This window comes from Paramisgurnus dabryanus, chromosome 9 (genome assembly GCF_030506205.2).
Source record: "Paramisgurnus dabryanus chromosome 9, PD_genome_1.1, whole genome shotgun sequence".
NCBI lineage: Eukaryota > Metazoa > Chordata > Actinopteri > Cypriniformes > Cobitidae > Paramisgurnus > Paramisgurnus dabryanus.
Genome location: NC_133345.1, coordinates 6491863 through 6508654, shown reverse-complemented (window position 1 = coordinate 6508654; position 16792 = coordinate 6491863). Strand labels below are relative to the sequence as shown.

General features: G+C 46.9%; 30 non-coding genes and 23 pseudogenes across 30 annotated transcripts; all 53 read right to left on the bottom strand.

The window, feature by feature from the left end:
• Positions 1 to 20: 20 nt before the first annotated feature.
• LOC135763653 (5S ribosomal RNA) lies at positions 21 to 139 on the bottom strand (annotated as a pseudogene).
• Positions 140 to 264: 125 nt separating this feature from the next.
• Positions 265 to 383, bottom strand: LOC135761893 (5S ribosomal RNA). The gene has a single exon (XR_010538469.2). It is a non-coding gene; the product is annotated as a 5S ribosomal RNA (ribosomal RNA).
• Positions 384 to 508: 125 nt separating this feature from the next.
• LOC135762878 (5S ribosomal RNA) lies at positions 509 to 627 on the bottom strand. Its single transcript, XR_010539416.2, has one exon. It is a non-coding gene; the product is annotated as a 5S ribosomal RNA (ribosomal RNA).
• A 125-nt stretch (positions 628 to 752) lies between these two features.
• Positions 753 to 871, bottom strand: LOC135761866 (5S ribosomal RNA). Its single transcript, XR_010538443.2, has one exon. It is a non-coding gene; the product is annotated as a 5S ribosomal RNA (ribosomal RNA).
• Positions 872 to 997: 126 nt separating this feature from the next.
• LOC135761397 (5S ribosomal RNA) lies at positions 998 to 1116 on the bottom strand (annotated as a pseudogene).
• A 125-nt stretch (positions 1117 to 1241) lies between these two features.
• On the bottom strand, positions 1242 to 1360 carry LOC135762987 (5S ribosomal RNA). The gene has a single exon (XR_012337586.1). It is a non-coding gene; the product is annotated as a 5S ribosomal RNA (ribosomal RNA).
• A 125-nt stretch (positions 1361 to 1485) lies between these two features.
• Positions 1486 to 1604, bottom strand: LOC135762560 (5S ribosomal RNA; annotated as a pseudogene).
• Positions 1605 to 1724: 120 nt separating this feature from the next.
• On the bottom strand, positions 1725 to 1843 carry LOC135763401 (5S ribosomal RNA; annotated as a pseudogene).
• Positions 1844 to 1968: 125 nt separating this feature from the next.
• Positions 1969 to 2087, bottom strand: LOC135764015 (5S ribosomal RNA). Its single transcript, XR_012337532.1, has one exon. It is a non-coding gene; the product is annotated as a 5S ribosomal RNA (ribosomal RNA).
• Positions 2088 to 2212: 125 nt separating this feature from the next.
• On the bottom strand, positions 2213 to 2331 carry LOC135762561 (5S ribosomal RNA). Its single transcript, XR_010539112.2, has one exon. It is a non-coding gene; the product is annotated as a 5S ribosomal RNA (ribosomal RNA).
• A 126-nt stretch (positions 2332 to 2457) lies between these two features.
• LOC135762107 (5S ribosomal RNA) lies at positions 2458 to 2576 on the bottom strand. The gene has a single exon (XR_010538672.2). It is a non-coding gene; the product is annotated as a 5S ribosomal RNA (ribosomal RNA).
• Positions 2577 to 2703: 127 nt separating this feature from the next.
• Positions 2704 to 2822, bottom strand: LOC135761408 (5S ribosomal RNA; annotated as a pseudogene).
• Positions 2823 to 2947: 125 nt separating this feature from the next.
• Positions 2948 to 3066, bottom strand: LOC135762328 (5S ribosomal RNA). The gene has a single exon (XR_010538886.2). It is a non-coding gene; the product is annotated as a 5S ribosomal RNA (ribosomal RNA).
• Positions 3067 to 3191: 125 nt separating this feature from the next.
• Positions 3192 to 3310, bottom strand: LOC135763122 (5S ribosomal RNA; annotated as a pseudogene).
• A 125-nt stretch (positions 3311 to 3435) lies between these two features.
• LOC135763200 (5S ribosomal RNA) lies at positions 3436 to 3554 on the bottom strand (annotated as a pseudogene).
• Positions 3555 to 3679: 125 nt separating this feature from the next.
• LOC135763534 (5S ribosomal RNA) lies at positions 3680 to 3798 on the bottom strand. Its single transcript, XR_012337547.1, has one exon. It is a non-coding gene; the product is annotated as a 5S ribosomal RNA (ribosomal RNA).
• A 125-nt stretch (positions 3799 to 3923) lies between these two features.
• On the bottom strand, positions 3924 to 4042 carry LOC135761894 (5S ribosomal RNA; annotated as a pseudogene).
• Positions 4043 to 4167: 125 nt separating this feature from the next.
• On the bottom strand, positions 4168 to 4286 carry LOC135761420 (5S ribosomal RNA; annotated as a pseudogene).
• A 120-nt stretch (positions 4287 to 4406) lies between these two features.
• Positions 4407 to 4525, bottom strand: LOC135761431 (5S ribosomal RNA; annotated as a pseudogene).
• A 126-nt stretch (positions 4526 to 4651) lies between these two features.
• On the bottom strand, positions 4652 to 4770 carry LOC135763654 (5S ribosomal RNA). The gene has a single exon (XR_012337558.1). It is a non-coding gene; the product is annotated as a 5S ribosomal RNA (ribosomal RNA).
• Positions 4771 to 4896: 126 nt separating this feature from the next.
• On the bottom strand, positions 4897 to 5015 carry LOC135761443 (5S ribosomal RNA). Its single transcript, XR_010538042.1, has one exon. It is a non-coding gene; the product is annotated as a 5S ribosomal RNA (ribosomal RNA).
• A 125-nt stretch (positions 5016 to 5140) lies between these two features.
• LOC135760082 (5S ribosomal RNA) lies at positions 5141 to 5259 on the bottom strand (annotated as a pseudogene).
• Positions 5260 to 5385: 126 nt separating this feature from the next.
• LOC135760011 (5S ribosomal RNA) lies at positions 5386 to 5504 on the bottom strand (annotated as a pseudogene).
• Positions 5505 to 5629: 125 nt separating this feature from the next.
• LOC135760039 (5S ribosomal RNA) lies at positions 5630 to 5748 on the bottom strand. Its single transcript, XR_012337551.1, has one exon. It is a non-coding gene; the product is annotated as a 5S ribosomal RNA (ribosomal RNA).
• A 125-nt stretch (positions 5749 to 5873) lies between these two features.
• Positions 5874 to 5992, bottom strand: LOC135760061 (5S ribosomal RNA; annotated as a pseudogene).
• Positions 5993 to 6112: 120 nt separating this feature from the next.
• Positions 6113 to 6231, bottom strand: LOC135760062 (5S ribosomal RNA; annotated as a pseudogene).
• A 125-nt stretch (positions 6232 to 6356) lies between these two features.
• LOC135760059 (5S ribosomal RNA) lies at positions 6357 to 6475 on the bottom strand. Its single transcript, XR_010537285.2, has one exon. It is a non-coding gene; the product is annotated as a 5S ribosomal RNA (ribosomal RNA).
• A 126-nt stretch (positions 6476 to 6601) lies between these two features.
• Positions 6602 to 6720, bottom strand: LOC135760076 (5S ribosomal RNA). Its single transcript, XR_010537301.2, has one exon. It is a non-coding gene; the product is annotated as a 5S ribosomal RNA (ribosomal RNA).
• Positions 6721 to 6846: 126 nt separating this feature from the next.
• Positions 6847 to 6965, bottom strand: LOC135760057 (5S ribosomal RNA). Its single transcript, XR_010537283.2, has one exon. It is a non-coding gene; the product is annotated as a 5S ribosomal RNA (ribosomal RNA).
• Positions 6966 to 7090: 125 nt separating this feature from the next.
• LOC135760068 (5S ribosomal RNA) lies at positions 7091 to 7209 on the bottom strand. The gene has a single exon (XR_010537294.2). It is a non-coding gene; the product is annotated as a 5S ribosomal RNA (ribosomal RNA).
• Positions 7210 to 7335: 126 nt separating this feature from the next.
• LOC135760086 (5S ribosomal RNA) lies at positions 7336 to 7454 on the bottom strand. The gene has a single exon (XR_010537311.1). It is a non-coding gene; the product is annotated as a 5S ribosomal RNA (ribosomal RNA).
• Positions 7455 to 11461: 4007 nt separating this feature from the next.
• On the bottom strand, positions 11462 to 11580 carry LOC135760069 (5S ribosomal RNA; annotated as a pseudogene).
• A 120-nt stretch (positions 11581 to 11700) lies between these two features.
• On the bottom strand, positions 11701 to 11819 carry LOC135760078 (5S ribosomal RNA; annotated as a pseudogene).
• Positions 11820 to 11944: 125 nt separating this feature from the next.
• Positions 11945 to 12063, bottom strand: LOC135760065 (5S ribosomal RNA). The gene has a single exon (XR_010537291.2). It is a non-coding gene; the product is annotated as a 5S ribosomal RNA (ribosomal RNA).
• Positions 12064 to 12188: 125 nt separating this feature from the next.
• LOC135760041 (5S ribosomal RNA) lies at positions 12189 to 12307 on the bottom strand (annotated as a pseudogene).
• Positions 12308 to 12427: 120 nt separating this feature from the next.
• Positions 12428 to 12546, bottom strand: LOC135760085 (5S ribosomal RNA). Its single transcript, XR_010537310.2, has one exon. It is a non-coding gene; the product is annotated as a 5S ribosomal RNA (ribosomal RNA).
• A 126-nt stretch (positions 12547 to 12672) lies between these two features.
• On the bottom strand, positions 12673 to 12791 carry LOC135760103 (5S ribosomal RNA). The gene has a single exon (XR_012337549.1). It is a non-coding gene; the product is annotated as a 5S ribosomal RNA (ribosomal RNA).
• A 125-nt stretch (positions 12792 to 12916) lies between these two features.
• LOC135760026 (5S ribosomal RNA) lies at positions 12917 to 13035 on the bottom strand. Its single transcript, XR_012337531.1, has one exon. It is a non-coding gene; the product is annotated as a 5S ribosomal RNA (ribosomal RNA).
• Positions 13036 to 13160: 125 nt separating this feature from the next.
• Positions 13161 to 13279, bottom strand: LOC135760035 (5S ribosomal RNA). The gene has a single exon (XR_012337530.1). It is a non-coding gene; the product is annotated as a 5S ribosomal RNA (ribosomal RNA).
• Positions 13280 to 13404: 125 nt separating this feature from the next.
• LOC135760038 (5S ribosomal RNA) lies at positions 13405 to 13523 on the bottom strand. Its single transcript, XR_012337529.1, has one exon. It is a non-coding gene; the product is annotated as a 5S ribosomal RNA (ribosomal RNA).
• Positions 13524 to 13648: 125 nt separating this feature from the next.
• Positions 13649 to 13767, bottom strand: LOC135760060 (5S ribosomal RNA; annotated as a pseudogene).
• Positions 13768 to 13887: 120 nt separating this feature from the next.
• On the bottom strand, positions 13888 to 14006 carry LOC135760019 (5S ribosomal RNA; annotated as a pseudogene).
• A 126-nt stretch (positions 14007 to 14132) lies between these two features.
• Positions 14133 to 14251, bottom strand: LOC135760098 (5S ribosomal RNA). The gene has a single exon (XR_010537316.2). It is a non-coding gene; the product is annotated as a 5S ribosomal RNA (ribosomal RNA).
• A 126-nt stretch (positions 14252 to 14377) lies between these two features.
• LOC135760064 (5S ribosomal RNA) lies at positions 14378 to 14496 on the bottom strand. Its single transcript, XR_010537290.2, has one exon. It is a non-coding gene; the product is annotated as a 5S ribosomal RNA (ribosomal RNA).
• Positions 14497 to 14621: 125 nt separating this feature from the next.
• LOC135760077 (5S ribosomal RNA) lies at positions 14622 to 14740 on the bottom strand (annotated as a pseudogene).
• Positions 14741 to 14860: 120 nt separating this feature from the next.
• Positions 14861 to 14979, bottom strand: LOC135760028 (5S ribosomal RNA; annotated as a pseudogene).
• A 122-nt stretch (positions 14980 to 15101) lies between these two features.
• LOC135760018 (5S ribosomal RNA) lies at positions 15102 to 15220 on the bottom strand. The gene has a single exon (XR_012337597.1). It is a non-coding gene; the product is annotated as a 5S ribosomal RNA (ribosomal RNA).
• A 125-nt stretch (positions 15221 to 15345) lies between these two features.
• LOC135760027 (5S ribosomal RNA) lies at positions 15346 to 15464 on the bottom strand (annotated as a pseudogene).
• A 120-nt stretch (positions 15465 to 15584) lies between these two features.
• Positions 15585 to 15703, bottom strand: LOC135760088 (5S ribosomal RNA). The gene has a single exon (XR_010537313.2). It is a non-coding gene; the product is annotated as a 5S ribosomal RNA (ribosomal RNA).
• A 125-nt stretch (positions 15704 to 15828) lies between these two features.
• LOC135760025 (5S ribosomal RNA) lies at positions 15829 to 15947 on the bottom strand (annotated as a pseudogene).
• A 120-nt stretch (positions 15948 to 16067) lies between these two features.
• LOC135760102 (5S ribosomal RNA) lies at positions 16068 to 16186 on the bottom strand. The gene has a single exon (XR_012337599.1). It is a non-coding gene; the product is annotated as a 5S ribosomal RNA (ribosomal RNA).
• A 125-nt stretch (positions 16187 to 16311) lies between these two features.
• LOC135761560 (5S ribosomal RNA) lies at positions 16312 to 16430 on the bottom strand. Its single transcript, XR_010538153.1, has one exon. It is a non-coding gene; the product is annotated as a 5S ribosomal RNA (ribosomal RNA).
• Positions 16431 to 16555: 125 nt separating this feature from the next.
• On the bottom strand, positions 16556 to 16674 carry LOC135761571 (5S ribosomal RNA). The gene has a single exon (XR_010538164.1). It is a non-coding gene; the product is annotated as a 5S ribosomal RNA (ribosomal RNA).
• Positions 16675 to 16792: the final 118 nt, after the last annotated feature.

Sequence of the window (16792 nt, the reverse complement as noted above, 5' to 3'; positions counted from 1 at the left end):
TAAAAAATTAATTAATTAAATTCTTACAGCACCAGGTATTCCCAGGCGGTCTCCCATCCAAGTACTAACCAGGCCCGACCCTGCTTGGCTTCCGAGATCAGACGAGAGCGGGCGTGCTCAGGGTGGTGCGGCCGTAAACGAGTGCTGACTCGATTCGAGAGACACTTCAAGGCTAATGTGGCAACGCAATGACATCGGTAAATGGTTACAGAAAGGACGCATTCATGGGAAAAAATGATATAAAAAAATAATTAATTAATTAAATGCTTACAGCACCTGGTATTCCCAGGCGGTCTCCCATCCAAGTACTAACCAGGCCCGACCCTGCTTGGCTTCCGAGATCAGACGAGAGCGGGCGTGCTCAGGGTGGTGTGGCCGTAAGCGAGTGCTGACTCGCTTCGATAGACACTTCAAGACTTATGTGGCAACGCCATGACATCAGTGAACGCTTACAGAAAGATCGCATTCATGGGAAAAAATGACATAAAAAAATAATTAATTAATTAAATGCTTACAGCACCTGGTATTCCCAGGCGGTCTCCCATCCAAGTACTAACCAGGCCCGACCCTGCTTGGCTTCCGAGATCAGACGAGAGCGGGCGTGCTCAGGGTGGTGTGGCCGTAAGCGAGTGCTGACTCGCTTCGAAAGACACTTCAAGACTTATGTGGCAACGCCATGACATCAGTGAACGCTTACAGAAAGATCGCATTCATGGGAAAAAATGACATAAAAAAATAATTAATTAATTAAATGCTTACAGCACCTGGTATTCCCAGGCGGTCTCCCATCCAAGTACTAACCAGGCCCGACCCTGCTTGGCTTCCGAGATCAGACGAGAGCGGGCGTGCTCAGGGTGGTGTGGCCGTAAGCGAGAGCTGACTCGATTCGAGAGACACTTCAAGGCTAATGTGGCAATGCAATGACATCGGTAAATGGTTACAGAAAGGACGCATTCATGGGAAAAAATGACATAAAAAAAAAAATTAATTAATTAAATGCTTACAGCACCTGGTATTCCCAGGCGGTCTCCCATCCAAGTACTAACCAGGACCGACCCTGCTTGGCTTCCGAGATGAGACGAGAGCGGGCGTGCTCAGGGTGGTGTGGCCGTAAGCGAGTGCAGACTCGATTCGAGAGACACTTCAAAACTAATGTGGCAACGCAATGCCATGGGAGAACGCTTACAGAAAGGACGCATTCATGGGAAAATATGACATAAATAAATATTTAATTAATTAAATGCTTACAGCACCTGGTATTCCCAGGCGGTCTCCCATCCAAGTACTAACCAGGCCCGACTCTGCTTGGCTTCCGAGATCAGACGAGAGCGGGCGTGCTCAGGGTGGTGTGGCCGTAAGCGAGTGCAGACTCGAATCGACAGACACTTCAAGACTTATGTGGCAACGCCATGACATCAGTGAACGCTTACAGAAAGAACGCATTCATGGGAAAAAATGACATAAATAAATATTTAATTAATTAAATGCTTACAGCACCTGGTATTCCCAGGCAATCTCCCATCCAAGTACTAACCAGGCCCGACCCTGCTTGGCTTCCGAGATCAGACGAGAGCGGGCGTGCTCAGGGTGGTGTGGCCGTAAGCGAGTGCGGACTTGATTCGAGAGACACTTCAAAACTAATGTGGCAACGGCATGCCATGGGAGAACGCTTACAGAAAGGACGCATTCATGGGAAAAATGACATAAAAAATTAATTAATTAAATTCTTACAGCACCAGGTATTCCCAGGCGGTCTCCCATCCAAGTACTAACCAGGCCCGACCCTGCTTGGCTTCCGAGATCAGACGAGAGCGGGCGTGCTCAGGGTGGTGCGGCCGTAAACGAGTGCTGACTCGATTCGAGAGACACTTCAAGGCTAATGTGGCAACGCAATGACATCGGTAAATGGTTACAGAAAGGACGCATTCATGGGAAAAAATGATATAAAAAAATAATTAATTAATTAAATGCTTACAGCACCTGGTATTCCCAGGCGGTCTCCCATCCAAGTACTAACCAGGCCCGACCCTGCTTGGCTTCCGAGATCAGACGAGAGCGGGCGTGCTCAGGGTGGTGTGGCCGTAAGCGAGTGCTGACTCGCTTCGATAGACACTTCAAGACTTATGTGGCAACGCCATGACATCAGTGAACGCTTACAGAAAGATCGCATTCATGGGAAAAAATGACATAAAAAAATAATTAATTAATTAAATGCTTACAGCACCTGGTATTCCCAGGCGGTCTCCCATCCAAGTACTAACCAGGCCCGACCCTGCTTGGCTTCCGAGATCAGACGAGAGCGGGCGTGCTCAGGGTGGTGTGGCCGTAAGCGAGTGCTGACTCGCTTCGATAGACACTTCAAGACTTATGTGGCAACGCCATGACATCAGTGAACGCTTACAGAAAGGTCGCATTCATGGGAAAAAATGACATAAAAAAATAATTTATTAATATAAATGCTTACAGCACCTGGTATTCCCAGGCGGTCTCCCATCCAAGTACTAACCAGGCCCGACCCTGCTTGGCTTCCGAGATCAGACGAGAGCGGGCGTGCTCAGGGTGGTGTGGCCGTAAGCGAGTGCTGACTCGATTCGAGAGACACTTCAAGGCTAATGTGGCAACGCAATGACATCGGTAAATGGTTGCAGAAAGGACGCATTCATGGGAAAAAATGACATAAAAAAAAATTATTAATTAATTAAATGCTTACAGCACCTGGTATTCCCAGGCGGTCTCCCATCCAAGTACTAACCAGGACCGACCCTGCTTGGCTTCCGAGATGAGACGAGAGCGGGCGTGCTCAGGGTGGTGTGGCCGTAAGCGAGTGCAGACTCGATTCGAGAGACACTTCAAAACTAATGTGGCAACGCCATGCCATGGGAGAACGCTTACAGAAAGGACGCATTCATGGGAAAATATGACATAAATAAATATTTAATTAATTAAATGCTTACAGCACCTGGTATTCCCAGGCGGTCTCCCATCCAAGTACTAACCAGGCCCGACCCTGCTTGGCTTCCGAGATCAGACGAGAGCGGGCGTGCTCAGGGTGGTGTGGCCGTAAGCGAGTGCAGACTCGAATCGACAGACACTTCAAGACTTATGTGGCAACGCCATGACATCAGTGAACGCTTACAGAAAGAACGCATTCATGGGAAAAAATGACATCAATAAATATTTAATTAATTAAATGCTTACAGCACCTGGTATTCCCAGGCAATCTCCCATCCAAGTACTAACCAGGCCCGACCCTGCTTGGCTTCCGAGATCAGACGAGAGCGGGCGTGCTCAGGGTGGTGTGGCCGTAAGCGAGTGCGGACTTGATTCGAGAGACACTTCAAAACTAATGTGGCAACGGCATGCCATGGGAGAACGCTTACAGAAAGGACGCATTCATGGGAAAATATGACATAAATAAATATTTAATTAATTAAATGCTTACAACACCTGGTATTCCCAGACGGTCTCCCATCCAAGTACTAACCAGGCCCGACCCTGCTTGGCTTCCGAGAACAGACGAGAGCGGGCGTGCTCAGGGTGGTGTGGCCGTAAGCGAGTGCTGACTCGCTTCGATAGACACTTCAAGACTTATGTGGCAACGACATGACATCAGTGAACGCTTACAGAAAGATCGCATTCATGGGAAAAAATGACATAAAAAAATAATTAATTAATTAAATGCTTACAGCACCTGGTATTCCCAGGCGGTCTCCCATCCAAGTACTAACCAGGCCCGACCCTGCTTGGCTTCCGAGATCAGACGAGAGCGGGCGTGCTCAGGGTGGTGTGGCTGTAAGCGAGTGCTGACTCGATTCGAGAGACACTTCAAGGCTAATGTGGCAACGCAATGACATCGGTAAATGGTTACAGAAAGGACGCATTCATGGGAAAAAATGACATAAAAAAATAATTAATTAATTAAATGCTTACAGCACCTGGTATTCCCAGGCGGTCTCCCATCCAAGTACTAACCAGGCATGACCCTGCTTGGCTTCCGAGATCAGACGAGAGCGGGCGTGCTTAGGGTGGTGTGGCCGTAAGCGAGTGCTGACTCGCTTCGATAGACACTTCAAGACTTATGTGGCAACGCCATGACATCAGTGAACGCTTACAGAAAGATCGCATTCATGGGAAAAAATGACATAAAAAAATAATTAATTAATTAAATGCTTACAGCACCTGGTATTCCCAGGCGGTCTCCCATCCAAGTACTAACCAGGCCCGACCCTGCTTGGCTTACGAGATCAGACGAGAGCGGGCGTGCTCAGGGTGGCGTGGCCGTAAGCGAGTGCTGACTTGATTCGAGAGACACTTCAAAACTAATGTGGCAACGCCATGCCATGGGAGAACGCTTACAGAAAGGACGCATTCATGGGAAAAATGACATAAATAATTAATTAATTTAATTCTTACAGCACCAGGTATTCCCAGGCGGTCTCCCATCCAAGTACTAACCAGGCCCGACCCTGCTTGGCTTCCGAGATCAGACGAGAGCGGGCGTGCTCAGGGTGTTGTGGCCGTAAACGAGTGCTGACTCGATTCGAGAGACACTTCAAGGCTAATGTGGCAACGCAATGACATCGGTAAATGGTTACAGAAAGGACGCATTCATGGGAAAAAATGACATAAAAAAAATAATTAATTAATTAAATGCTTACAGCACCTGGTATTCCCAGGCGGTCTCCCATCCAAGTACTAACCAGGCCCGACCCTGCTTGGCTTCCGAGATCAGACGAGAGCGGGCGTGCTCAGGGTGGTGTGGCCGTAAACGAGTGCTGACTCGATTCGAGAGACACTTCAAGGCTAATGTGGCAACGCAATGACATCGGTAAATGGTTACAGAAAGGACGCATTCATGGGAAAAAATGACATAAAAAAAATAATTAATTAATTAAATGCTTACAGCACCTGGTATTCCCAGGCGGTCTCCCATCCAAGTACTAACCAGGCCCGACCCTGCTTGGCTTCCGAGATCAGACGAGAGCGGGCGTGCTCAGGGTGGTGTGGCCGTAAGCGAGTGCTGACTCGCTTCGAAAGACACTTCAAGACTTATGTGGCAACGCCATGACATCAGTGAACGCTTACAGAAAGATCGCATTCATGGGAAAAAATGACATAAAAAAATAATTAATTAATTAAATGCTTACAGCACCTGGTATTCCCAGGCGGTCTCCCATCCAAGTACTAACCAGGCCCGACCCTGCTTGGCTTCCGAGATCAGACGAGAGCGGGCGTGCTCAGGGTGGTGTGGAAGTAAGCGAGTGCTGACTCGATTCGAGAGACACTTCAAGGCTAATGTGGCAATGCAATGACATCGGTAAATGGTTACAGAAAGGACGCATTCATGGGAAAAAATGACATAAAAAAAATTATTAATTAATTAAATGCTTACAGCACCTGGTATTCCCAGGCGGTCTCCCATCCAAGTACTAACCAGGACCGACCCTGCTTGGCTTCCGAGATGAGACGAGAGCGGGCGTGCTCAGGGTGGTGTGGCCGTAAGCGAGTGCAGACTCGATTCGAGAGACACTTCAAAACTAATGTGGCAACGCCATGCCATGGGAGAACGCTTACAGAAAGGACGCATTCATGGGAAAATATGACATAAATAAATATTTAATTAATTAAATGCTTACAGCACCGGGTATTCCCAGGCGGTCTCCCATCCAAGTACTAACCAGGCCCGACCCTGCTTGGCTTCCGAGATCAGACGAGAGCGGGCGTGCTCAGGGTGGTGTGGCCGTAAGCGAGTGCAGACTCGAATCGACAGACACTTCAAGACTTATGTGGCAACGCCATGACATCAGTGAACGCTTACAGAAAGAACGCATTCATGGGAAAAAATGACATAAATAAATATTTAATTAATTAAATGCTTACAGCACCTGGTATTCCCAGGCAATCTCCCATCCAAGTACTAACCAGGCCCGACCCTGCTTGGCTTCCGAGATCAGACGAGAGCGGGCGTGCTCAGGGTGGTGTGGCCGTAAGCGAGTGCGGACTTGATTCGAGAGACACTTCAAAACTAATGTGGCAACGGCATGCCATGGGAGAACGCTTACAGAAAGGACGCATTCATGGGAAAAATGACATAAAAAATTAATTAATTAAATTCTTACAGCACCAGGTATTCCCAGGCGGTCTCCCATCCAAGTACTAACCAGGCCCGACCCTGCTTGGCTTCCGAGATCAGACGAGAGCGGGCGTGCTCAGGGTGGTGCGGCCGTAAGCGAGTGCTGACTCGCTTCGATAGACACTTCAAGACTTATGTGGCAACGCCATGACATCAGTGAACGCTTACAGAAAGATCGCATTCATGGGAAAAAATGACATAAAAAAATAATTAATTAATTAAATGCTTACAGCACCTGGTATTCCCAGGAGGTCTCCCATCCAAGTACTAACCAGGCCCGACCCTGCTTGGCTTACGAGATCAGACGAGAGCGGGCGTGCTCAGGGTGGTGTGGCCGTAAGCGAGTGCTGACTCGATTCGAGAGACACTTCAATACTTATGTGGCAACGCCATGACATCAGTGAACGCTTACAGAAAGGTCGCATTCATGGGAAAAAATGACATAAAAAAATAATTTATTAATATAAATGCTTACAGCACCTGGTATTCCCAGGCGGTCTCCCATCCAAGTACTAACCAGGCCCGACCCTGCTTGGCTTCCGAGATCAGACGAGAGCGGGCGTGCTCAGGGTGGTGTGGCCGTAAGCGAGTGCTGACTCGATTCGAGAGACACTTCAAGGCTAATGTGGCAACGCAATGACATCGGTAAATGGTTGCAGAAAGGACGCATTCATGGGAAAAAATGACATAAAAAAAATTATTAATTAATTAAATGCTTACAGCACCTGGTATTCCCAGGCGGTCTCCCATCCAAGTACTAACCAGGCCCGACCCTGCTTGGCTTCCGAGATCAGACGAGAGCGGGCGTGCTCAGGGTGGTGTGGCCGTAAGCGAGTGCAGACTCGATTCGAGAGACACTTCAAAACTAATGTGGCAACGCCATGCCATGGGAGAACGCTTACAGAAAGGACGCATTCATGGGAAAATATGACATAAATAAATATTTAATTAATTAAATGCTTACAGCACCTGGTATTCCCAGGCGGTCTCCCATCCAAGTACTAACCAGGCCCGACCCTGCTTGGCTTCCGAGATCAGACGAGAGCGGGCGTGCTCAGGGTGGTGTGGCCGTAAACGAGTGCTGACTCGATTCGAGAGACACTTCAAGGCTAATGTGGCAACGCAATGACATCGGTAAATGGTTACAGAAAGGACGCATTCATGGGAAAAAATGACATAAAAAAAATAATTAATTAATTAAATGCTTACAGCACCTGGTATTCCCAGGCGGTCTCCCATCCAAGTACTAACCAGGCCCGACCCTGCTTGGCTTCCGAGATCAGACGAGAGCGGGCGTGCTCAGGGTGGTGTGGCCGTAAGCGAGTGCTGACTCGCTTCGATAGACACTTCAAGACTTATGTGGCAACGCCATGACATCAGTGAACGCTTACAGAAAGGTCGCATTCATGGGAAAAAATGACATAAAAAAATAATTTATTAATATAAATGCTTACAGCACCTGGTATTCCCAAGCAAGTTCCCCTCCAAGTACCTAAGCGATCGTCAGCCGTCCAATGGTTGAGCAGAGCTGAGCAGCGATCAGCCAATGGTTGAGCAATGCTGAGCAGCGACAGCCAATGGTTGAGCAATGCTGAGCAGAGCTCGCGCTCAACGGACCAATCATTGAGCGAGGATCGGAAAACGTCATCTAATTTATTCAGGACTGGTAAATATTCACATTGGAGTCGGTGTCATTGAGGAGCGATTCGACTGTGTTTATTTACTCACACAGGTACGTTTGTTATGTTTGTGTGCCAAGTAGTGAATGAAACACGATATGTTTTTTGATAATTTGCCTGATATTCAAGGTTTTACATGATAATATCTCGTTAGCGCCGTACTGACACCACCGATTGACTAGGCTAGCACCACTTGTTTACATTAAAATAGCTAAGTTTGATATCTGAAATGCGTTTAAAATGCGACCAGATTATTGATTTTACATGTTGAGACCTTGACAAATGTATTATTACTTTGTGGACTCGAAATGTAAAGCTTAAATATGGTTATATTAAATAATATATATTTTATATTAAACAAATGCACTGAAAATGAATTAATGAGCTGCCAGTCGCCGATGAAATGACCTAAAAATCCCTGGAAATTCTTCAAAAACGTGATCAGACTCACTTCTTAAGACCATAGAGATGTTGTTACAACAGTGTGGAGTTTAAATTCACTGTGTAAATATGCTTTAGAAGTGTAAACTTGTCAATGATCAATGTGATCATATGGAACAGACTGACTGTTAAAATACCACATAATGAATGTTCTGCATTGTTTTTATAGATTCTCAAGGGAAGATCTACAACGACGGCCAGGGCACCATGCAGTACGTCACCAGCGTGCTGAATGAGTGGGGTCAGTTCTTGACCACGGTGGTGGTGGAGTCCGGGTCCGAGCGGTGTTACGCACACATGGCCAGAGGTCTGGTCGCCAGCTTTTGCCGTGCCAACGCTCCTGCTCCAAAGGTTGTGTACGAGGACAACAACTGCTGTCGGTGAGTTCAATAACAGTTGAAACCTATGATGAAATGGATAATTAAACATGTAACACACCTACACAAAATGTCATGATATCATTTTCAGTGACAACGGATTCAGAACAGCCCAGAAGACCAAGTTTGCTGCATGAGGTACGCTCAGGCAGCACATGTGACCGAGGACAGTCGACTGCTCTACCTCCTCCTCCAAGATGCTGAAGAACCGAGCACCGGACAATCAGCTAACCTCCCCCAGCCAGGTCACGGCTTCTTTGAAGGGACAGTATAAGAGGATTGCAGAGTGAGTCCGAGACAACCCCATCCTCGGCGGTCTCCCCACTCCACTGCCCAACTTGAACGCCAAGTCCTTTTCGACCTTCACTGCCACGGAGGAGAAAAATGCCAACTACGGGGTGATGGTACTGTTGAAGGTGATGCCTCACCTGAAAGTGCTGTCTGATGCACCGTTCCCGGAAGCTCCTGTGCTGCCAACATCCCTCACAACGCCAGACCGGCCTCAGGTCCAATACCAGCACGTTCATCACGAGGCTGGAAAAAGGCGTGGTGAGAAGCGGGGGTAAGTTGTCAAAAGCACTTTGTTTCACCTGTTGGCTGTGGAGAGCAAAAAGCACACATGTCATATCAATACTCATTACATGTTTATTTTATATTTCCAGATTATTTGTTGAAGAGCCAAAGCCTGTGTCTTCTGTGAACCAGCCCGTTCAGCCCATGGCGTCGTCCTCCTCCACTCGGCCAAAGCCTGCTGTGCCCACCACCATTCTGCCAAGGCCTGCTGCGTCCACCCACCTCCGGCCAAAGCCTGCTGTGCCCACCTATGGATCACCCCGTATCGTCAGCACCCATACTGCTGGTTTTCCCCGCACAGCCGCAGGTTCCCCCGTCTTGTTTCGTGGGCCATCGTGCAGCCAGGAGCTTTGTACCTCCAGCACCAACAGTCAAGGCATTCATGCCGAATAAGTCCTTGCAGCCATGTGGGGCTTGCCACATGGCTAATTGTGGTGGACAGTGGAAGAGGTACACACCTTCCAAGGACAAAGTGGCTGAAAGCACCCAGAAGATATTTTCCTACTGTCCATACACTGGGAAATCCACCACATCTGGGTTTGACAATGTGGTGTACGAGTTAGAAAAGAGGAGAACTGTGTAAATAACTATAAATAACTGTGTAAATAACTTACCTGTGTGATGCCACTTCTCCTGTGCCATCTGTAGGAGAGAGAAAAAGGCTTGTTTGTTTGTTTGTTTGTTTGTTTAAGGCTTCAGCAAGTACAATCTATTTATTTATATAGTTCAAAAGTAAAAAAAAATGCACTTTACAGTTTTGCTTAAGAATGTTCTTGTATTTGTTTTTATTATGATTTATGTTGCTGTTAAAGTGCACTTTGTAGTATCTTTTTTTTTATACAAACATGTTCTGGCCTATGTTCGATATCAAGGCCAATCTAACCTCATTAATTTTAACTTTAATCAGTTCCGACCTAACACAATCAGTTTACATACCCTTTAGTGGTTGTTCATGTTCAGATAATCTGTGTTTTTGTCATGGGTGTTGTTTGTTTGTCTTTGTCAGCTTCATATCTTTGTGATGTTTGTATGTCTTTGTCTGCTTATGTTTAACCAAAGTTTGCCAAAGGAAACACACAAAAAAATGTAACAGACAGGAATTGCTTGAGCCTTTATTTGTTGATTGGTGATCTGAGTTTTTGGATAATCCTGTTTGGATAAACCGGGCTTTGGCCTGTACAAACCAATTGTTAATTTTTATCTTAAGTACAAGTTTGTGTTTTTAATTGTTAAAGGTATTGCAGAGGATTTTCTTTTTCCAGGTGGATCATCAAGACTATTGGTCCTCTTAGTTGTCAATCAGGAGTGTTGCGCAATTGCATTTTTTTTTAAAAGTGGAGAAGGTGGTTCTTTTCTAAAATTCGAGAAAATCCTCTGTTACACCTTTAAGTGTTTTTGATTCTTATTAATGTTATTTATGTGTGCGTGTCCTTGTGATGTTTGTATGTCTGTCAGCTCCATGTTTAACTAAATGTTTGCAAATGGTAGTAAATGTTTGTCTCTCATCCTGTCTCGTGTTCTAGCTCGTAGATCTGTACCTTGTTGTGGTGAGAGACCTTTAAACTAAACAGATCTTGTTTACTTGTGTTTTCATGCATTGCTTTTTAAATGAAACACATTCTGGGTGAAAAATAAAAGTTGTAAAGGTATTTCAAGTGTGTTGGAGTCTCTGTACTGTATGCTTGGGTTTCAGAAGGGGTGGGATAGTGTAAAAAAAAACATTTAAGCAATTAAAAGTCTTCCAGACAAAGTGAGAGTAAATTAATACAGTACAACCTTTCCTAATTCAGCCCAAAAAATGTAACACTTGCACACTTTTTCACTTGACTATATGAATCTCATCACCAGCTACATCAACTCAACCTATGAAAATAATAAACAAAACATTCAACAGATTAGTGGATTTTAATAAATTAGGCCTGTAAATGTACAATTTATATAAACAACACTTCAGTAGTTGACACCATCCGTTTTGATCACTTTCGATCGATCCCAGGGTTGAGCAATATGTACTTGCAGGGGTCATGAGCCATTCCCAGGCGGTCTCCCATCCAAGTACTAACCAGGCCCGACCCTGCTTGGCTTCCGAGATCAGACGAGAGCGGGCGTGCTCAGGGTGGTGTGGCCGTAAGCGAGTGCCGACTCGAATCGACAGACACTTCAAGACTTATGTGGCAACGCCATGACATCAGTGAACGCTTACAGAAAGAACGCATTCATGGGAAAAAATGACATAAATAAATATTTAATTAATTAAATGCTTACAGCACCTGGTATTCCCAGGCAATCTCCCATCCAAGTACTAACCAGGCCCGACCCTGCTTGGCTTCCGAGATCAGACGAGAGCGGGCGTGCTCAGGGTGGTGTGGCCGTAAGCGAGTGCGGACTTGATTCGAGAGACACTTCAAAACTAATGTGGCAACGGCATGCCATGGGAGAACGCTTACAGAAAGGACGCATTCATGGGAAAAATGACATAAAAAATTAATTAATTAAATTCTTATAGCACCAGGTATTCCCAGGCGGTCTCCCATCCAAGTACTAACCAGGCCCGACCCTGCTTGGCTTCCGAGATCAGACGAGAGCGGGCGTGCTCAGGGTGGTGTGGCCGTAAACGAGTTCTGACTCGATTCGAGAGACACTTCAAGGCTAATGTGACAACGCAATGACATCGGTAAATGGTTACAGAAAGGACGCATTCATGGGAAAAAATGACATAAAAAAATAATTAATTAATTAAATGCTTACAGCACCTGGTATTCCCAGGCGGTCTCCCATCCAAGTACTAACCAGGCCCGACCCTGCTTGGCTTCCGAGATCAGACGAGAGCGGGCGTGCTCAGGGTGGTGTGGCCGTAAGCGAGTGCTGACTCGCTTCGATAGACACTTCAAGACTTATGTGGCAACGCCATGACATCAGTGAACGCTTACAGAAAGATCGCATTCATGGGAAAAAATGACATAAAAAAATAATTAATTAATTAAATGCTTAGAGCACCTGGTATTCCCAGGCGGTCTCCCATCCAAGTACTAACCAGGCCCGACCCTGCTTGGCTTACGAGATCAGACGAGAGCGGGCGTGCTCAGGGTGGCGTGGCCGTAAGCGAGTGCTGACTTGATTCGAGAGACACTTCAAAACTAATGTGGCAACGCCATGCCATGGGAGAACGCTTACAGAAAGGACGCATTCATGGGAAAAATGACATAAATAATTAATTAATTTAATTCTTACAGCACCAGGTATTCCCAGGCGGTCTCCCATCCAAGTACTAACCAGGCCCGACCCTGCTTGGCTTCCGAGATCAGACGAGAGCGGGCGTGCTCAGGGTGGTGTGGCCGTAAACGAGTGCTGACTCGATTCGAGAGACACTTCAAGGCTAATGTGGCAACGCAATGACATCGGTAAATGGTTACAGAAAGGATGCATTCATGGGAAAAAATGACATAAAAAAAATAATTAATTAATTAAATGCTTACAGCACCTGGTATTCCCAGGCGGTCTCCCATCCAAGTACTAACCAGGCCCGACCCTGCTTGGCTTCCGGGATCAGACGAGAGCGGGCGTGCTCAGGGTGGTGTGGCCGTAAGCGAGTGCTGACTCGATTCGAGAGACACTTCAAGGCTAATGTGGCAACGCAATGACATCGGTAAATGGTTACAGAAAGGACGCATTCATGGGAAAATATGACATAAATAAATATTTAATTAATTAAATGCTTACAGCACCTGGTATTCCCAGGCGGTCTCCCATCCAAGTACTAACCAGGCCCGACCCTGCTTGGCTTCCGAGATCAGACGAGAGCGGGCGTGCTCAGGGTGGTGTGGCCGTAAGCGAGTGCTGACTCGCTTCGATAGACACTTCAAGACTTATGTGGCAACGCCATGACATCGGTGAACGCTTACAGAAAGATCGCATTCATGGGAAAAAATGACATAAAAAAATAATTAATTAATTAAATGCTTACAGCACCTGGTATTCCCAGGCGGTCTCCCATCCAAGTACTAACCAGGCCCGACCCTGCTTGGCTTCCGAGATCAGACGAGAGCGGGCGTGCTCAGGGTGGTGTGGCCGTAAGCGAGTGCTGACTCGATTCGAGAGACACTTCAAGGCTAATGTGGCAACGCCATGCCATGGGAGAACGCTTACAGAAAGGACGCATTCATGGGAAAATATGACATAAATAAATATTTAATTAATTAAATGCTTACAGCACCTGGTATTCCCAGGCGGTCTCCCATCCAAGTACTAACCAGGCCCGACCCTGCTTGGCTTCCGAGATCAGACGAGAGCGGGCGTGCTCAGGGTGGTGTGGCCGTAAGCGAGTGCCGACTCGAATCGACAGACACTTCAAGACTTATGTGGCAACGCCATGACATCAGTGAACGCTTACAGAAATAACGCATTCATGGGAAAAAATGACATAAATAAATATTTAATTAATTAAATGCTTACAGCACCTGGTATTCCCAGGCAATCTCCCATCCAAGTACTAACCAGGCCCGACCCTGCTTGGCTTCCGAGATCAGACGAGAGCGGGCGTGCTCAGGGTGGTGTGGCCGTAAGCGAGTGCGGACTTGATTCGAGAGACACTTCAAAACTAATGTGGCAACGGCATGCCATGGGAGAACGCTTTCAGAAAGGACGCATTCATGGGAAAAATGACATAAAAAATTAATTAATTAAATTCTTACAGCACCAGGTATTCCCAGGCGGTCTCCCATCCAAGTACTAACCAGGCCCGACCCTGCTTGGCTTCCGAGATCAGACGAGAGCGGGCGTGCTCAGGGTGGTGTGACCGTAAACCAGTGCTGACTCGATTCGAGAGACACTTCAAGGCTAATGTGGCAACGCAATGACATCGGTAAATGGTTACAGAAAGGACGCATTCATGGGAAAAAATGACATAAAAAAAATAATTAATTAATTAAATGCTTACAGCACCTGGTATTCCCAGGCGGTCTCCCATCCAAGTACTAACCAGGCCCGACCCTGCTTGGCTTCCGAGATCAGACGAGAGCGGGCGTGCTCAGGGTGGTGTGACCGTAAACAAGTGCTGACTCGATTCGAGAGACACTTCAAGGCTAATGTGGCAACGCAATGACATCGGTAAATGGTTACAGAAAGGACGCATTCATGGGAAAAAATGACATAAAAAAAATAATTAATTAATTAAATGCTTACAGCACCTGGTATTCCCAGGCGGTCTCCCATCCAAGTACTAACCAGGCCCGACCCTGCTTGGCTTCCGAGATCAGACGAGAGCGGGCTTGCTCAGGGTGGTGTGGCCGTAAGCGAGTGCTGACTCGCTTCGATAGACACTTCAAGACTTATGTGGCAACGCCATGACATCAGTGAACGCTTACAGAAAGATCGCATTCATGGGAAAAAATGACATAAAAAAATAATTAATTAATTAAATGCTTAGAGCACCTGGTATTCCCAGGCGGTCTCCCATCCAAGTACTAACCAGGCCCGACCCTGCTTGGCTTACGAGATCAGACGAGAGCGGGCGTGCTCAGGGTGGCGTGGCCGTAAGCGAGTGCTGACTTGATTCGAGAGACACTTCAAAACTAATGTGGCAACGCCATGCCATGGGAGAACGCTTACAGAAAGGACGCATTCATGGGAAAAATGACATAAATAATTAATTAATTTAATTCTTACAGCACCAGGTATTCCCAGGCGGTCTCCCATCCAAGTACTAACCAGGCCCGACCCTGCTTGGCTTCCGAGATCAGACGAGAGCGGGCGTGCTCAGGGTGGTGTGACCGTAAACGAGTGCTGACTCGATTCGAGAGACACTTCAAGGCTAATGTGGCAACGCAATGACATCGGTAAATGGTTACAGAAAGGACGCATTCATGGGAAAAAATGACATAAAAAAAATAATTAATTAATTGCTTACAGCACCTGGTATTCCCAGGCGGTCTCCCATCCAAGTACTAACCAGGCCCGACCCTGCTTGGCTTCCGAGATCAGACGAGAGCGGGCTTGCTCAGGGTGGTGTGGCCGTAAGCGAGTGCTGACTCGCTTCGATAGACACTTCAAGACTTATGTGGCAACGCCATGACATCAGTGAACGCTTACAGAAAGATCGCATTCATGGGAAAAAATGACATAAAAAAATAATTAATTAATTAAATGCTTAGAGCACCTGGTATTCCCAGGCGGTCTCCCATCCAAGTACTAACCAGGCCCGACCCTGCTTGGCTTACGAGATCAGACGAGAGCGGGCGTGCTCAGGGTGGCGTGGCCGTAAGCGAGTGCTGACTTGATTCGAGAGACACTTCAAAACTAATGTGGCAACGCCATGCCATGGGAGAACGCTTACAGAAAGGACGCATTCATGGGAAAAATGACATAAATAATTAATTAATTTAATTCTTACAGCACCAGGTATTCCCAGGCGGTCTCCCATCCAAGTACTAACCAGGCCCGACCCTGCTTGGCTTCCGAGATCAGACGAGAGCGGGCGTGCTCAGGGTGGTGTGGCCGTAAGCGAGTGCTGACTCGCTTCGATAGACACTTCAAGACTTATGTGGCAACGCCATGACATCAGTGAACGCTTACAGAAAGATCGCATTCATGGGAAAAAATGACATAAAAAAATAATTAATTAATTAAATGCTTAGAGCACCTGGTATTCCCAGGCGGTCTCCCATCCAAGTACTAACCAGGCCCGACCCTGCTTGGCTTACGAGATCAGACGAGAGCGGGCGTGCTCAGGGTGGCGTGGCCGTAAGCGAGTGCTGACTTGATTCGAGAGACACTTCAAAACTAATGTGGCAACGCCATGCCATGGGAGAACGCTTACAGAAAGGACGCATTCATGGGAAAAATGACATAAATAATTAATTAATTTAATTCTTACAGCACCAGGTATTCCCAGGCGGTCTCCCATCCAAGTACTAACCAGGCCCGACCCTGCTTGGCTTCCGGGATCAGACGAGAGCGGGCGTGCTCAGGGTGGTGTGGCCGTAAGCGAGTGCTGACTCGATTCGAGAGACACTTCAAGGCTAATGTGGCAACGCAATGACATCGGTAAATGGTTACAGAAAGGACGCATTCATGGGAAAATATGACATAAATAAATATTTAATTAATTAAATGCTTACAGCACCTGGTATTCCCAGGCGGTCTCCCATCCAAGTACTAACCAGGCCCGACCCTGCTTGGCTTCCGAGATCAGACGAGAGCGGGCGTGCTCAGGGTGGTGTGGCCGTAAGCGAGTGCTGACTCGATTCGAGAGACACTTCAAGGCTAATGTGGCAACGCCATGCCATGGGAGAACGCTTACAGAAAGGACGCATTCATGGGAAAATATGACATAAATAAATATTTAATTAATTAAATGCTTACAGCACCTGGTATTCCCAGGCGGTCTCCCATCCAAGTACTAACCAGGCCCGACCCTGCTTGGCTTCCGAGATCAGACGAGAGCGGGCGTGCTCAGGGTGGTGTGGCCGTAAGCGAGTGCCGACTCGAATCGACAGACACTTCAAGACTTATGTGGCAACGCCATGACATCAGTGAACGCTTACAGAAATAACGCATTCATGGGAAAAAATGACATAAATAAATATTTAATT